We start from the raw sequence: 15831 nt of genomic DNA, 5'->3' as shown, positions 1-15831 counted from the left end.
AACTGACTTGACTTCCACTTTAACTAAACCAACATTTCATCAAGAAGGCTAATGTCAATCATATCAAACTATCATGACACAGAAACTTCAGACACTTCTCTAGTATTTACTTAACTTCTGATTGATTTGGTTCTTTTTTTTTCTTCTTCTTCTTCTCTTATCCTATCTCAAAGATTCCACAATAGTAGAATCCACAACCCAGGTCTACTGAATTGGACTGTCAGCTTAGATAACATGCTAATGGTACAACTGATAATAGTGCTTGAACTTAAGAGGGAACTTTTGGTTCTAAAATTAAGTTATTACTGGTCATTATAATGCCTCCCTATGGGTTGCCGTACAGGTGTAGTAAACACACGCATGTCTTACATAGCTCCTCTCCTTTCGTAAAGGTTGGCCAGGCGCAATCTATGCTAAAAGTGGGCTAAAGTTGCATCAAATAACCTTTTCGAAAGATTTTTAGTATTCAAACAACATTTCCTCGTTCGCCTTGCACGGATAGATAAGGAAAGGAATGTTTCTATCTAACAAAAAAAGAATCTGGAGAGGCCCATCCTCTTTAGGCTTATTGTTTTGCACACATCTTACTTTTTCACAGATGATCGTTCTATCGTTCTAGTATTGATGCTGAAACATTTTCAATCATAAATCGCTGACAACACTGTAGTCGCTTCGAAACACTGACAGAACAATATATTTTCCCCTACTAAATTAAGTGACTGCTTGGATTTGAGCTGCAGAAATGGGCAGAGGTTCTGAAACGTTTTCAGGTCAATCACAAAATGTAATCTTACAACTTGTCAACTGAATAAAAATTCACCCGGGACCCGTTTTGGACCCGAATCCTAATTTTAGCCTAAAACTGGGTTAGAGAAGAGACCAATCAAATAAACTATTTAATGATGAATACCTCTGAACAAAGCAACACCACGCTTGCTTGGATGTACTGGTATTTTACCCAGCGAAGGAAAAACAGAGGAGTTAATAGTTGAGGTTGTTGTTGTTTTTGTTTTTTAAATACACCTGATGCTGCAATATTTCCCAGGATGAAGAAATGTGAATGATATGAGAACATCATGACAAAGAGCTTATTATAAATTAACTCATCCAGTGCCGGACATTTTCAGACCCTCCTTTACCCTAACGTTTGAAAAATATTTAAAAATATATAAATAGGTTCTTGGGTTTGAATGACTGGACTGTGAAAAGACAAATTGATATCTCCTTGGCAGTGAATGAGTTAAATCAATATTGATTGATTAATTGATTCAATCCCAAAGACATATTTATACGTCAAGACATAAATATGTCCTTGGCACAGAATGAGTTTCACCAAGAACTGAACAAAATGTAACACTAACACTACAATCATGGTGTAAACTACTCATGCTCCTCCATAGTTCAGTTACATAATAGACTGATTAACAACTCAACATATCTGGTAGGTACTATTGAGAAATGAGCCTGAATAGAGAGATTTGTTTCCACATCCTTGTCATGCCGCGCCTTCATAGCCCACATCTTGTGCACAATATCATTTTAAAATCATATGACCTCCTTCTGCAGTTCCTGCGGCTAACCAGCAAGACAAATTCACATATTGTGTTAAATGCATTCCTTCTGTAATAAAGTACACATCTATTCTGGTCTTACAATAATATCACTGTGCTCAACTCACACAGTTAGTTATCACCAACTGATACATTACAGGAAGAGGTTGACGGCAATGTTACAGTACAAATGTGTGGAGTGATGGTCTTCCATCAGATCTAGCCATCATAATATTCATCCATACTATTCCATACAGCGTATCCTCTTAAGCGCCATGGGAAGGTGGAGTTCACCCAATCTGATCGTGGACAAAATGGAGAGTCTGCCCTGGACTTGTCAGCGTCAATCACATGTTACCAGTAGCGCTTTAGTTAGGGTTCTCAACTCGGGGCAAACGGATCAGCTGGCGACATGTCTCTCAGTCAGGTGGTGACTTCAGCAGTTTGGAACAACAGCAAAGATAAGCGGAACATCGCCTCAGTTACCTTGAAAAACTTTACACCGATCTGATCGAGTGGATAGAAATCAGTCGATATTTTGCATTTTATGCAAAATCGCTGATCGACTGTAATGTCATGATTTGCGTCATCAGTCATTGATCTGATCTGTGTGATCATGACAGCAAACACAACCTTGTTCAAAGTGGCACGGTGGACAGCTAGTTAGCACATCGGCCTAGTAGTACAGTGGTCCAAGGTTCGATCCCGAATTCCCTGTGTGGAGTTTTCACAAAGACAAAAAAACATTCCGAACTTGGGATAATTCAGAGCGTTCAATTAACTTACCAAGCATGTTTTTGGCAGAGCTGGGCACTTGACCCTTTTTTGCTGGTCCGTCCTCCATCCGCGACCTGTGTACCTGTGTTTCCGTCCTCGCCCCTTCATCCTTATTCCTAAAAATTATCGACCTCGCCCGACCCCATCCTTTTGAAGCGGTTCCGCCCTTCCCCCCCCAAAAAATGTGTCTGTGCATGACGCCGCGGGAGAGATGGTTGTATGTGTGTAAGGAGACGAAGTGAGCGAGTCGAGAGTTGTAATGTAACTGCTTTATTTAACAGCGGTCATTATTTATGTCAATGCAGCAGATGTGAAATAAGTCAGTGTTAAGACTTATGAATTAATGATCAAATTTATGTAGCTGTTGGCCAATAATTTGATGCATCATAAACGTGATCAATGGTTTCTTTAGGTCTCACACATTTACACCATTTATTTGCTATTCCTTTTTTTATGGCTCCGTGAATGTCCGTGGTGTCGGTGCAAAGGTTACAAAAACCAGTTGATTGTCATCTGTCATTTTACCTGAACCGTCAGTCAGGAGCACACAGCCCGTTGGTATGTAGCGCATCTACTAACCCAGATTGTCATGCCATTTTGCTATTTGTATGCCTTCATTAGCATCTACTATTTTGTGTCTTTGTCAGTAATGGCAACTAATGAATATTAAAGAACACTTGGATGAGCTTAACACTGGCACTTATATAATAGGTTTGCATGTAAAAATGACATCAGTACTAAAGTGACCCCCCCCCCCCCCAAAAGACTCTGTAGTGATTTAAGGTCTTTTTTTGTGATTAGATTGACAGCGTATTACCCCGCCCCCTTTTGGGGCGTGGCTTATGTTATGTTTTCGGTCTCAGCGGTCTACGTCACGGGAGGGAGGCAAGCGTGGTAATATTGCTCGCTTTGTCAGTTCTGTTGTCTAAAACGGCGACCGATCGCCACCAAAATACAAATGCACATTACTACCCTTGTCCACTTCAACCTGTGAAAGTCTAAAAGTGTTATGCACAATAGTTTGGATTTATTGACATAAAACGTGATCTCATCATGATCACCTCCACAAAATCCACAAAAAAACTTGGCGATTGCTCCTCCACATAAGCTGAAGCGGACAAGAGCATGAATGCGCACACGAACCCCGACTGGTTACATTTCGGTCAACTGTGTCACCTGTCAAGAGGGAGAAGGCGGCACGCAGCAGCAGCAGGCAGATTGGAGCTTTACGCCCCCCTTTTCCCTCCCCGGCTAAAGGTAGGATAATGGGATGGCTAATAGCAATAACTAGCTTCAGGTCGTTAAAACAAAAGGTGTTAACACAACAACATTAGCTCCTTACATTGCGTACAGCCTGCGTCGATCTTCATGTCGCGGGGTTGCCTCCCAAGCAGTCGCGTGAGTTGGCCGACACCGCTTGCAGCCGCCAGAGAGTGAGGTAGGCCCTTCATTGAACAAGTGTCATTGTTCAGCGAACAAAAAGTTCCAGCGAGGCTGACTGCACAGCCGAGTGTGACCGCATTGGACCATTTCGGCTGTTTACGTTCCAAATTGGATGGGGTGTTGTTGGTCGAAAAACTGGGGCGATTTCTCATCCAAATAAATGTGCACGTCTACTCATTCCCACTTCAATCTCTGTAAATATCCTGACTGGTGTTTAATATCTCGTCTGTCCTAACCGTGATCAGCAAAGAAGCATTGTTTTTTTTGGTTTGTTTTTTATCAAGCAAAGAAGCAGTGTGCGCTCGTCCTAGCCTAAATCTATGTAGCTCTGCCCACTTCCACATTTCCTCATTCTCATAAATCAGCCACGGAGAGGTTAATCCTTTTGATATGTTGAAGTAGGCATTAGTAGGGATGTCCACATAAATTTTGGTGCTAATTGATCGCCGTTTTTGGCGTTATAAGCAATGAAAGTTATTCATGGAGTTACTTATTTCCTCATTCTTCCCAAATTCATTTATAAAAAAGAAAATGACAACTCTTTTCATTTTTCCGATCAAAAAATATATAAAATAAACTCGTTAGTGAAAACATGGCCATCCCGGCCCCACTGTCCCTTTAAATGGGGAGTTTATATATTTGTGATTCGAGCACAGAGCGCGGGGGCGCATCGAGGTGCTCACGCGATCGATCGTAACAAAAATAAGTAACTGATATTTTACATTCGACTAGATTACCAACAGTGGTGTATTGGATCTTTTGTAAATGCTGCATGAACAGTAAATTATTTCGTGAAGTCTGGGGCTAAGCGATCTTGTAAGCAGCGCATTTCTTGGGTTACTGACAGGCGGCAGAGAACCGCGAAGATTGTGCGCATGAGCCAATAGCACTATGCATTATGGGTGAGGTAGTTAATTATAGTTGGAAATGATTTTGAATAAGTTTTATTAAAAGAAAATTAAATGTTTTTTTAAATAAAGACTATGTGCTAAACATTTTCAATAGTTGCAATGACTTGACAACAGTTATAAATATATATCTCATATAATTGTTTATAATGTGATTTAATAGTATAACATATGTAATTCAACTGAATCACTATGAAATCATTTTTATCTGTTTGTTTGAGGTTTATGGCCTGTGGTCAATAAACACACAAAGACAAACACGAGTTGTAACATAGTGTGCTTCTGATGAGCCTTTTCGGAGGGCATAAAATTAAATGTCAGTCAGTGTCGGAATGGATGGGCGGAGACGCCCGGTTCAGGGAGCGCTTCCATTGGTCAGCCCAGGAGTCAGTTGGGTAACTAATGGCGCGTTTGAAGTGTTCGGAGTCAATTTTTGTCATTTGCCCATTTCGCCGAGTAGGCTGATATGAACTTTGGCTGCCTCGCGACCACGTCGCATGCATGAGGGACGATTAGTGGGCTGGACTAAAATTCACCCCTTGCTTAATCCGCCCCTTTTTCAAAACATGTCATCCCATAGTCCTCCGCCCCAAAATGGGCGTCTGCCCAAGACGGACTGCCCAGCTCTAGTTTTTGGAATGTGGGAGGAAACCGGACTACCAAGAGAAAACCCCTCACAGGGTTGGGGAGAACATGCAAACTCCACACAGAAAAGCCAGTGCCGGATACGAATTTGAAACCTCTGCACTATGAAGTGGACATGCGAACCAGTCGACCACCTTGCCGCCCTGCTGTATAACCACACCTGTTTAATACTTTTTAAAATGTCAGTAGCATGAGATGGATAAATATAGGTTTGAGGACTGAAAGGCTGTAATTGATGGTAACTCTCTAAAGAATTCAGGACTTAACTGCAAGATGTTTTCAACAAGATGTTGAAAAAAAAAAACATAGCATTGAATGCATACAAATGAAAAAGAAAAAAAAAACTGCAGACAAGGTCAGTATAACGGAAGTGAGTTATGCTGAAGAATAATAACTGCTTGTTTTTCTATAATTGGCAAAGCCCCTGAAGAAGCAATCCAACCATTATGTTCATTTCTTCCGCTTGGTCTCACTCTGCTTATGTATTACTTTCCATGATCATATGAGTCATCAGTGATAATACCCAGCCTTCATTTGCATTATTTTACCATATTATGGAGACGCGTCTATTGTTGTAGAAATCAGTTTTAGTGCTCCTATGTGAACAAACCCCCAGACTTCCTAGCAAGAGGCCGGTGCTGTATACAGATTCGTTACATCCAGGGGGTGAAATAGTGTGTTGTCTTCATGCAACTTTTTATCTTCCACAAGGCTAGCTGCTGTTTGTTCACTGTTTGATCATGTGAAGCGGGTCTATGTGAAAATATTTATGTTGCCTTTTAGTCAAAGGCTCCCCTGCAAGAAAGGGTGAGCTGAAGGTCAAATGCTTTTGTGTGTTGTCAGCCCATATCAGGGGGCAAATGGTGGTTTTGCATGCTCAGCTGTGGAGACAAAGCACGGGCTGTCACCGTTTGAGTGTGGCTGGAGAAGTATGAGTGTGTGTTTGTGTGTGGTCTCAGAACCAAACATCTATCCAGCTCATTCACCTGACCTGCTTGACCATCTTCAGTACTGTAGGATGCAACCTCAAAAGCCACTGAGCTTGCGCATTTCCATTCCACTTCAGAGTTTGAACCGCCGTAATGCGTATTGCTCGCAATCAAAGCTTCCCTCATGAGGTCGACGAGCCTCAGAAGACTCTGCGTGCTTTTTCTTTCCAAGAACGAGCAGCCTCAACATCGGGTGTTCAGAGAACAATCTGAGGAAATAACGATTACTTTAATAAAAAACCATAACAGCAACAACAAGAATAGGAATAATACCTTTGATTAAGTATTATATAAGATTACAGTGCTTTTAAAGGGACCGAATGACTTGACTCATGGTTGATTAAAATTGCTCTGTGCATGTGTGTCTATTCATATTACTTGATGAATGCTTAGTGAACACGTTAAAAAGAGTACAGAGTTGACCGCCGTATACTCGTAGATTTTTTTTTTCTTCTCCTTTTTTAATTTCTCTTCAATTTTTAAAAAATATTTTCAAATATTTTTTGTTTTTTCGTGGGAGGGGGTCTCCATTATTCACCCCCCATTTTTCATGGGAAACGTCTGTTGAATAGTCAGGGTTTCATGAAGAATTTTACATTTTAAATGTTTTTGCTCGTTTTTTTTTTTTTTCTGCAATGCATTTCAACAAGTGTTAATTTTCTCGTATTTCGTTTTTTGTGGGCCGGCCTGATCCCTATTCCTGCACAACTTAAGGTGTAAGAACTTGACAAACTCTTTTCCAGACACATGATTAACACCCTGACCCCGCATAACCCCCCCCAAAGTAGAAAAAAATAAAAAGAAATTCAACCTCGTCATGCCAGTCTATCTACTCTCTGCCATGTAAGGTTTTATGTCGGTGTTCTAAATACTGTATATCCCAGTTTAAAACATGCTGCTAGCTTCTGTTCCATTTCAAATTCATTTTTTGTTTTTAGCTCTATGCACCATGTCAATAATGCACAGAGCCAAATCACATTTTGCTTTTTAAAACAGAACTATTTTTCAATGATGAAAACTTTTGACATTTCTTAGGAGCGAGCAATATTATTAGCAGGCAGCAGATGACTTACGTTGAATTCAGAGAGCCATCGATGTGAGAAAATAAAAGAAATTTTGATCTTCAGATGGCAGATGAATTCCAGCGGTAGAGGTCGAGTTTTTTCAGTTCTTTTATTTTCTCAAAATATCGTGCCCTTACCTTGACATTTATCTTTTCATGATATTATCCCCCGTCTTTGTTTTCTTTAGTTATCTGGAGCAGGTTCTGAGTTTGGAGAAGCAGGCCCTGTGGCCAATTGACAGTAAGTGCTGTCTCATTGTTGCTCCGCAGCCAGTAAACCTACAATGCATTGTGCGTTTGATCGGATGATTTGGCAAACTGATAAGCAGAGCTGGGCATCAAAAAGTCTTGTGCCCGAAGCAGATCTGCACTACAAATCGTCTTTGAATTTGTCATTAAGCATCCGTCAGCAGTGTGGTACCCTTCGTTTGTCCGTCATTTGCCTTTTTTTCCGGTGGGGAAAAATAGTACCCGTCTATAGGCCGGTCCGCCTCTAATTTTAAACGGGCTTCCATCAATTCTGACTAAACTTTCACCAGCAGCTAAACAACAAGGACCCTATTTGCAAGTTATGCAATCTTGCTTTGACACTGAAGGTGCTTGATTAGCTGTTTGTATGATCACGCTTGTTTTTTTAAGTTTCGGGAGTTTGGGACTGAAAGAAATGATCACAGGGAATGTACAAATGTTACCGCAGGGCAGCTTGAGGAATGCTCGCTGATATTACCTCTCACTTATGATCAGAGCACAGTGGAGTCCTGGTTCTGCATGGTTGCATCCAATTGCACGTCAGTCTCTGCCCAGTAGGACTGAGTCAAAGTTTTGTCAGGAGCAAGTGGAAAATGAAAGCACATCTTCATGATGAGGTTATACCGCATCCTTAAGGGTAAATTCATCGTTAAAACTTTTGCCTAATTGCTGGCAACAGTCAGGATGAATTCAATTCCCGGCTAATTCTAATTTAGAGGAAACAAACCCTCCGGTAATTGCCTTTTGGGTTTTTTTTGTAATGTGAAAGACAAGCACAATTTTGCGGCATAATAAACCAAAAGTAATCTCCGATGTACACAAGACAAAGTACATTTGCAAAATATTAAACATTTACGAAGTAATTTTAAACCTGAACTCCACTACCTGACCCAAGTTTACAGACCTCAGACATTCCATTAGCATTTCCTTAATGAACTCAGGAGGACCCAACCCATTCAGTTTTATAGACTAGTAGCAGAATTTTCAAATCTATTCTACAGCTGACGGGGATCCGATTTAAAGACTTTGAGTGATATGTTTAGGTCTGGTCAGAACCCAAGTTGTAGCATTCTGAATGAGCTTTAGCTGCTTGATGCACTTTTGAGGGAGTCCAGGCAGAAGATTGTTGCAATAATCAAGTCTACTGGACATAAATGCATGGATAAGATGTCTAAGCTTCTCCAGGTCTGCTTGGATCATGCAACCCTGCAATTTGGATATATTTGTTTAGATGGCAAAAGGCTGTTGTAGTGATTTTGAAGGGCCTAAATATACAATAAATTTATTCTTTGCACTTGTAAACATATGACTGATGTATTCATTTGGGAGTGAGTGTGTAATGTGAAGACCTTCTTGAAATTGATTTGTTTCTTTGTACTGTATACTTATTGTAAATTGCCTTTTTGAGTGTGTACATACTCAAAAGCATTTTCCGCCTGAAGATTTATATTTGGTAGGTATTACGGGTGTGATTCCCAAAATGAAATCAGTTGCACTGCCAGGAATAAAAATCAAAATCAATGAAGCCGTCTTTATAGTTTTTTTCCACATTTGTCCATCAATTTATAGTCAGCATAAATCTACTTTTTTTTTTTTTTTTTTTTTTTTGCTGATTGTTTTGCCGATTGTTTTTTTTTTTTATTCATCAGCAGTTTAATCGATTATCAGATTTTTATCCCGCCAAATGTCAGAATTGGCATCGGCCCAAAAAAATCCAGATTGGACAGGCCCTAGTTTCCATGTTTGAAAATTGTTAGAATTTTGTATTCTAATTCGCCAGTTAGTGCGAAACTGAAACTATAAGTTCCATAATGTGTGGCTCTAACTGCTGCAAAGCCACGTAGCTGTTCCCTTCTCGTCCTTTGGAAGCACCTTTCATTGGCGCTCATGAAGCTCGTTTGAATTAAGCTGAAGTGGTAATTACATGATACAAATCAGTGGCACGTGTGCTTCAATACAGATGTGCTCTCTAAATGGGGTGTGTCCAAAACTCAGACTAGTTCACTTGAATTTATTACTTGTCAATTACAATGGCACAGAGGTTTGCAGAGCTGTACCACTTGAACAAGATATCCAGTAGCATTTAAAGGTCAAAAATTATCTTTGGAAAATGCATTGTGGGAACATGAGGCTTTAAGCGTTAGTGAGTTCTCAGAAAGAAGATGTGTGTTTCTGTTGTCAAATTAGTACGGGCAGTAAAACCAGTGGTGAATATCATCACTGTATTATAATGTAGAACACTGTATTATTTGTTGGGTAGATTTCTTTTGCACTGCTTTTTCAACCCTGTTTCAGTTTCCACCAACTGCTTGATGAAAAGCAGCATAGTGGGCAAGTAGTTCGCAAGTCTGCCTGACAATTCCAAGGTTTGGGATTTGAATCTCAGCGCTGGCCTTCTTCTGTGAAGTAGGCATGTTCTCCTTGTGTACCCGGTTTCCCTTCCACATTTCAAAATCATGCATTTCAGGTTAAAGACTCTAAGGTGTCCATAGTTGTAAATGTGAGTGTGAATGATTGTTAGTCCATATTTGGCCTGTAATTGTCTAGTGGCAATCAGTTGAGGCTGTAACTTGCCTCTTATTTAAGCCCTGAGCAACTTTGATGTCATCTTCAGTCAACAGAAGTGACAAAATGGCCATGCCCTGAGATGACCAAAAGCAGGTGTGTTCTGCCTTTTTGGTGAGTTGTGTTTCATTTCTTCATGATTACTCTTATTTTGAAAACCATGCCTTTATTTTTGCGGAAGTTACGTAAGCAGGAAGTGATAGTGGCTGGCGCAATGATCAGCGAGGGGGGGGGATGCATACTTGAGGATAGGAAAAAACAGAGAACATATCGATTTCATGCACTCCGTGAAAAGCTTGTTTGACTTGTATGTAACACGTCTTATGCTGTTTGTTTAAATGAGAAGTTGACTTTTGAAGACGTATTTGATGTCAAATTAACAGCTAATTTGAGTCTCTGTTTTGTATTTGCTTTGAATACGTAGGATACTGATCGATGTGGCTGACAAATCTATGTTGTCTTTATTTTTAGTTTCACTCTGCCAATGGTGTCAAGATTTCCCATTAAAAGTTACAAGTGAACCAAAGGACGTCTTGCATTATCACTTTTGAGTTTAGCTCGCTGTCTAGCTTGGACTAAGCTCACACATGTCTTAGCAAGGACAGTACAGGGTGCATTTTGCTTCTTAACTTATATTCCACAAACGCAATATTAATCAGAATGCCGCATTTCAACCAGCGGGCCTGCATAGAACATATTCAGGAAAAAAAGATGTTTGGTTTGACTGCCACTTTAAGATGATCTTTTAGTGTAGTTGAAGAAACATAATGCAATATTTCTGGTCAAAATGCACATAAAAACATATATAGTTGGCAGAGCACCCACAACACTCCACCTGTCAGGGTTGGGGGAAGGAGGACCCAAATGCAGGGAGGCAGGAAAAGCAGGGCATACTGAAGAGTGTATTTATTAACAAAAACAAAACCAACACAAACAAATCTTGAAAAATCCAAAACTCAAAGTAACAAAGAAACACTCAGAAGCAAAACATAACACTGGGAGAAACAAAACAACATGACAGCTACAGGAAGGCCTAAACCAACAACTAGGCAACCACGACAGCAACTATACAACAATGACCCGACAAAAACTGGACAAAAACTAGCAACTTAAATACAAGCACACTGACGAGACAACGAGAAACACCTGGACCAGAGACACAAGTTAGGAGGGAGCTGATTGGCCAACACTAGGGAATGGAAGGCACACAGGTGGACACAATAATCATGACGAGACAGACACAGAACACTGAGCAAAACATGAAACTAAAGAATGCCCAAAACCAAAACAAAACAAACATGACACCACCAACAACACCAAAGATGTAGGAGGATTTAGGAGGCCAATAGCTGTTAAATAAATCAATAAATACATATAAATAAATAAATAAATAAATAAATAAACGGCTGGGTTGCGGCCCACCCAGTGTCATGGCAAAGAATTCTGTCCTCATTTGAAAGACTAACAAAGCAGCACTGGCTGGAGGGTAGATGATCGAAGGTCAGAAGCAGAGAAATAGGAAATGTTACTATGAATCTGTTATCGGGCTATAACTGGAATTGACTGGAATTTAATCCAAAATAAATTATGTTCTATGGTTAATCTTTGTCCCTGTTGAAAGTTGTGGTCGGTACAACAAAAATGTCAAATGATTTGAATTGTATTGTATTGTATTTAAAACTACTTGCTCTGAATGTGACTGTGAATTGTTGTTTGTAATCAACATTTATTTGTGATTTCAATTTTGGCTTCCGACAATCTTAAAAACCTTATCGAAGAAAAGCGATTATTGTGCAGAACTGCGTGGTGCATTTGCAAGTTCCCAATCAAAGTAAGCAGAATGCACCGTGGTGCCTGTGCAGCAAGTGTGTGGCGTTATGTGATTCCATCCATCCTTAAGGCATCTGTTAAGCTGTGTACTGACACCCCAGTTGGAGTTGACTGTAAAACTAAACACACAATAAAAAGAATTACATTCATTGCATATTTAAATACAATAAAAGTTTCATCAGCCAAACAAAGTACAATAACAGATATAAAAAAATAATATAAGTAGGCTTTCATGTCCTATGACTATGTTGCCTGTTTCCTATTGGGAGGTGGCTGTCCCAATCTCTAACTCCTAAATTTCAATTCATGAAAACAAAATGTAGAAGATTTTTGCCAATTTAAAATATATTTTACTTTAATAGAATGTTTTGGTTGCTTTTAAATGTAGGGTGAAAGATTTACATTGATTTTGTAGATTTTTTTCAAAATAGAAGTTTTTACGTTAAAAAAAAAAACTGTCCCAACTTTTCATGTCACTACCGAAACGCAAAGATTAGTTGTCTGTAGGCAGGGCCACATCCCCAGAAATTTCACCGGCAAGAGACATTGTCTTCCTGTTTATCCATGGCCACATGGTGAGTAATTAGTTTACAGCATTATTAAGTATGTGCCCTCCAAAGTCTGAAAATCAGCATGTGGTTTTAAGGACCGTCACTACCAAACACCTCATTTCGGCGTCTACCAATGAATGATCAAGCAGAGAGCAAAGGAAAGTAAGAAGAGCTTGGAGGAAAAGACAAGACCACAAGATGTCTCTACAAAAAACAGAGAGAGATGGAGATGTTTTGCCGGGCTTCCTCGCCACATAGCACCTCTAGTGAAGGTGGTCAGATACCACCGCCAAGGTCTAAAAGAGCCGCCCAAAAAAGTGACGGAGGCATGTTCAAATCTGCCCTGCTTGCAGCACTGTGCGAGAAACTAAATCTTTGAATAGGTTTTGTTAAAATTTTCAGCAATCTTTGAACCTATCACTTTAAAATGGGAAAAATATATATATTATTTTCAGTTTCTATTGTTTTTATGCCTTTAAAGCAGAGGTATAGGTCACAGCATTTCATGTTTTTTTTTTTTTTACTTTGTAAATGTTAATTGCAAAAAATATAATTGCAATATCACGTGAGGAGCTGGATTTGGACCCAATCGCAGACGTGACACGGACGTTGAAAATTAAAAGTGTTTATCAACTGGAGGAATTCTGACTGGAAGAATGTTTGACGTACTAACAAGGTGTCACTGAATAACTCGAGCATATAAACTAAGACATCTGGCCTATAGGACATAATCAAGGACAAAGCATAAAAAGGACCAGAGCAACTGCATAGCAACTGATACATCCAAGAACAACCAGTCACAAAATACAATGCTAAAATTAATTTGTTCTTTGCAATCAAGGAAGCCATCTGTTGAGATAAGCTTTCCTTCCTTTTCATTGCGTACTTTTATACTCGTTAAGCAGAATCTGCTTGGGCAGCTTTTTTTTTTTTTGTATGTTACAAAAATGTTTGTCATTGCAATCAGATTTTCATTTGTAAAGTGAAATCACAGTTTTTCAATGATGAAGTACCCTGTGATGGACAGGTGACCGGTCCAGGGTGTACCCTGCTTTTGCCCTAAGTCGGCTGCGATGAACTCCAACCCCCCGCGACCCTCAGTAGTCGGAAATGGAAAAAAATTATGTTTCATTAGTTACAATACACGTTAAAAGTTCAAATATAGCAAAAGTAGTTAAATGATTAAAATGCTACCGTCCCACAAAGTATTACTATCGAAAAAACAGATGTTTCAACAAAAATAGATGTTTTAACAAAAATAAAATGTATTGAATTATCAACCAACAATTTATGATAATGATTGTTTAAGGGTATGTTTGTTAATTAATGATGACTTTTGAAGTCAATATGATCAACTTTCTACATTTTACAACAAACAATAGCATATAAATTTACAATTATTTCGGAAAAGGTTATGTTAAATTCTGTTAAATATACATTTAGATTGGTTTTGATGTCAGATCCATATATATTAATTTATAAAAATACTCTGTTGAGGGTGGAATGAATAAAAATATGAATCAGCTAGTAGAATTTTTTTTATTCTTCTGTAATGTGTGTTTCGGTAGTGACAAATTTTAGGACAAGCAAGATATTAGGGAAAAGCTAGAAAATACTATTTGAAAATTGACTGTTCCCCTTAGATATAGTGCAACATATAAAACAACAGTAAAAGTTTTTCTGAAATAATATACAAATCTCACACATTTTCCATCTCTGAATTCGAACCAACTCAGTAGAACGGCCCCTTTATACCGTTCCGCCTATCACCACTTTGTAGGCCAGAGGTGGCCAAGCCCGGTTCTGAAGAGCCGCAATCCAGCCTCTTTTAAGTTTATCCCTACGGCAACACACATGTTTCAAATGATCAGCTCATCAGCAAGATTTGCAAAAAGCTGATAATGAGCCTGATGATTTGAATCAGGTGTGTTGCCGTAAGGGTAAACCTAAAACAGGCTTGATTGTGGCTTTTGAGGACCGGACTTAGCCTCCCCGGTGTAGGCGATAAACGACAGACGGGAAAATTGTCGGACCAAGCATAGTCGGAAGTCCATTTTTCCCCGTTTATGTAATCGCCTATTTGCACCCCCCCCCCCCCCCCATGTATGTGGTAACGATGCAAGCATCAACTTCTCTGCCTTCAGAATCCGTTGGAATTACACTGCTAGCAGAAATGGTTCTTGAGCTACGGTGATATGAAAATCATGTAATCTTTGTCACTTTCCACTTTGATGCACAATTTCCCCCGGCCCCGCACATCAAAAAAAATGTCAGATACCGTGATGTATGTGGTATCGACAAAAATCTCCACTTCTCTGCTTTTAGAATCCGGTGGAATTATGTTGCTCGCTTAACGGTTCATGCGTTACAGTGAAAAACATGTGTCATCTCCTGTCAGTGACGACAGGGTCCTGGAAGGGGCGAAAAGGAGACAGATCGCCCAGTGATTAAGGTTTTAATTTTTACCCTAAAATTGTCTTACCTTAACTAGAATCCTGCAGTGCATTTTAGCCAAAGGTACAATCCTAGTGGATGAATGCACTTTTAAACCCTTTTAAGACAACGAAGAAGAAAAAGCTGTCAGTGGAAGTAATCATGATCAATCAATAATCAGGTTAACTTTCGATTTCGACATCAACAGGGACCTTTGGATAAAATGCAACACGGGCTTCTAATTTAGGTAAGCGGTTTTAAGACAAACTTTAACAAACACTTAACATTTTATTTGCCGATGTTTTGTCATCCTTATGTTGAATGCGTCGTGCTTGTCGCGTGGCTAGGTCCATTGAATACTCAAAATACTCAAAATTGACCAGAGCTATAACGTTCTAGGGTATCATTGCATTGTTGTGCTAGCTTGCTTTGTGGCAGTTTTTGCTCACTGAGCACAACAAGCACAACACCTTGCTTGGTCTCTTTTTTAAAATCCAAAATATCCTATACCGACAAATAATACGGATTATATATTTTTTTTACTGTAATTCTGTCGAATTGTGTTTAGCACACTCCTCAACTTCCACTTTATATTCCTCGTGCATGTCGAACGCAACCAACATGAAATGAGGTTTGTGATTGTCCGGCCTTAGTTTTGCATACGAAAACAAGTGTAAAAATTAGTTGTGTAATAATAGTTTCAAGCAGGGAAAACATAGATTGTTGATTTGGAGATATTATCTTGAATGTTCTCATTCAGATATCAGCTGCTATAAAGATACATCTTTCAGGTACAAAATGTTACTCGTGTACAAAACCTTACTTTAT

This window comes from Filicampus tigris, chromosome 2 (genome assembly GCF_054856515.1).
Source record: "Filicampus tigris isolate MCC_2025a chromosome 2, RoL_Ftig_1.0, whole genome shotgun sequence".
NCBI classification, from domain to species: Eukaryota; Metazoa; Chordata; class Actinopteri; order Syngnathiformes; family Syngnathidae; genus Filicampus; species Filicampus tigris.
This window is presented reverse-complemented; position numbering follows the sequence as displayed.